Genomic DNA, 3,192 nt, shown 5'->3' with positions numbered 1-3,192 from the left:
TGTGCCATTAGTGGTTGCTTTTCTCTCTTTCTGCATGAGCCTGTGAAAGTGGGCCAGTTTCTTCTGCTGTAATGGAACTTCTACTCTATCTGTAAGCTTCTAGAAATTTCTTTCTCCATATATGTGCCTGGCTTGGAAGTTTATCCCAGCAACATGAGGCTGTCTGCTACAAAAGGTGAGTACAATAGCTGATTCATCCTCTGAAACTTATTACAGTTATGAAAGTATGTTTGATTAGACTAAGCAAACAGTTACTGTGAAAGGCCAGGTGTATTTTAGGCATTAGAGAGACATGGTCACTACAATGACCACTCTGCTCTCTTCTCATGGTGCACATGTAGACATGGACAACAGTAATTATGTCCCATACATGACAGAATGTTGCCCGATTCTATCATGTGCAATTCTTGTGCTGGTAACCCTGCCAGCCGTGAGTTTAAGAGCAATATGACCATGCCATGTTCAGCAGAGTTCCCCAAAAGTTCTCCACATTTTTCATTCCCACTTCCATGATGTTCCCTTCACAAAATGCATGCTAAGACGTTGAGTGCAATAGTTTCAATGCTATGGATCATTCTGTGATAAATTAGCTTGAATTTAAAACTCATATCAACTCAAAAATAAGAGTAACTATATCATAAAATTACTTTACAAAATTAGGTACTAGATAGAATTTGGCCAAAAGTCTATAACTTGTCTTTCTTTTCTCTATAGGAAACATTATTTCTTAGCCTGCATTGTCTGTGTAAAAGTCTCTTTTTCAAATTTATTCTCCAGTGAAAATGGCTCATTTAAATTGGTATTCTCTCCTACATTCTGCTTAAAATTGCTGGATCCTAATCTCCATGTGCCCAGCTTAGTACAGGCCATCCCTACTTCTGCTACTTGTGAATCACTATTCATTCCAATACAAATTCAATGATTATTCTAGCTTCACTGATTCACTCTCTCATTTTTCATCATGGAAAATAGCTTTGAAATTGGTCTCTCTGTAAATTCCCATCTCTCCAATAGTCTACTTACATATACTGATTTTTAGGTTACTTTTTTTTTTTTTCTAACAGATGAAGCTATAATCTAATCACTATGAGTTCAAACAACTTCTCTGTCTCCTTGAGGTCCATAGCAATAAGTTTCTGACTTCTTTATAGCCATGGTGCCATCAGCCTTTTGCAGGTCTGTGCATGTCTAAATCTCGATCTCAGTATTCTGTGCCCTGCAAAGCAGTCTTTAACTTGTTCTGTACTCCTTGGTAGATTCCAAACTCTTCTTAGCTAAAATGAAACAGCTAGGAAATATTCCTTGGCCAGAAATATTGCCCTTTTCACTTACTATCCAGAGTTCCTGTTGCATGAACTTTTCCTGAGGAGACATGGACAAGCATCTATTCACACCACATATGACACTAGCAAACCAAAAAATAAAATAAAATAAAAAAAGAAAAATCCATTTATACCTAGGTTAGAAAAATAGGGAGTTTAGCTAGGATTAGTTACAGGAGAATGGGCAACTTTTAGGCATCTACTGCCCAAATATGTCTCTGCTTACCAGAAACTGTTAACCACTAACAAATCTTTGAGGAGAGAACGGGCCTTGTAAAGCCCTACTGCTCGTAACTGTTAACTGTCTATAAATCCTCAGAGAGGTCCCTGGCCTCATGAGCTTTCCCTGCCCCATGACAGAAAATTAATGAGGCTAATCATGTGTGGGTTTCGTCTGGGAAACCACAGCTGCTAAGAGTTCAAGAGAGCAACTGTCATGTCATGCTTTGGGCACAGAGTGTTCTACACTACCTCCCTGCTTTACTCAGCATCATTAAGTCTTCTAACACAGTTGTTTATTAGCAAACCAAGATTTACATCAAAACTTGGTCCATGTTTTTAACTCACTCATCATCACATGTTATACTTTTAAATACAAGCTCTCTCCAAAGGTCAAGTTGCTAAAAGGCTGGGTCATTAGCCTATGATGTTATTAGGAGGTGATAGGCTTGTAGGCAATGGGACTTAGTGGAAGCAAGTTAGGTCATTGGAGGAATGCCTTTGAAGGGAATATTGGAAACCTGGTCCCTTTGTTCTATTTTGCTTCAATATCGTCATAAGGTGAACAGTTTTGTCACCTCACTGCTCCTTGCCATAATTATTAGTTCTTCATACAGAGAGGACCAAATACAGCCAATGGACCATGGAAGTAAGTTTCTAAAATCTTAAGATAATATTTAACACTTCCTTCATACAGGTTCTGTCAATTATCTAACTGAATTTAATGATATAATCTTTATTTTACAGATGACAGAATATGCACAGAAAGATCTGTCAGCTAGTGGGAGATAATTTTCACCAAAACTCATAGCTGGACTTGGGAGTCAGGAATCATTGTATATTTTCCTAAGATTTGCATTTTGTAGAACTATAATGCCTACTTTCATTTATAGAAACTCAATAATTTTATCTATGACTTGAAGATATTTACTGTTTGAAATTGTGATATGTTTCATATTGAGTACTCTTTTTTGTATTTTTATTTATTTTTATTGACAACTTCCATGATTGTAAACACTATTCCATGGTAATTCCCTCCTTCCCCCCACTTTCCCCTTTGAAACTCCGCTCTCCATCATATTTTCTCCCCCTGTCAATCAGTCTTTTTATTTTGATGTCATCATCTTTTCCTCCTATTATGATGGTCTTGTGCAGGTAGTGTCAGGCACTGTGAGGTCATGGATATCCAGACCATTTTGTGTATGGAGAACAATGTTGTAAGGAGCCCTACCCTTACTTTGGCTCTTACATTCTTTCTGTCACTTCTTCTGCAATGGGCCCTGAGCCTTAAAAAGTGTGATAGAAATATTTCAAATATTTTGCTTATTTATTTAGGAAGTAAAAGAAACGAGAGGGAAGGAGGGAAAGGTAAAGAGAGAGAATGAACGAGCAGGCCAGGTCTTCTTGTCACTGCCAGCAGTCTCTACATGCATGTACTACTTTGTGCATTGGGTTTTATCTGGGTCCTAAGACATAGAACCTGAGCCAAACCAAACAAGTAGGTTTTGCGAGCAAACATCTTTAACCACTAGCCATCTCTCAACATCTCTCTCTAGCCTTGCTTGAAACTGAATCTCCACACTGAGATTGACATTAAAAATTATATTCTGTTTTTTTATTTATTACTATTGACATAGTTTATAGTTTCTTA

The sequence above is a fragment of the Jaculus jaculus genome, chromosome 5, assembly GCF_020740685.1.
Source record: "Jaculus jaculus isolate mJacJac1 chromosome 5, mJacJac1.mat.Y.cur, whole genome shotgun sequence".
Taxonomy (NCBI): domain Eukaryota; kingdom Metazoa; phylum Chordata; class Mammalia; order Rodentia; family Dipodidae; genus Jaculus; species Jaculus jaculus.
The sequence above is the reverse complement of the archived record's forward strand: the minus strand, read 5'-3'. Positions refer to the sequence as shown.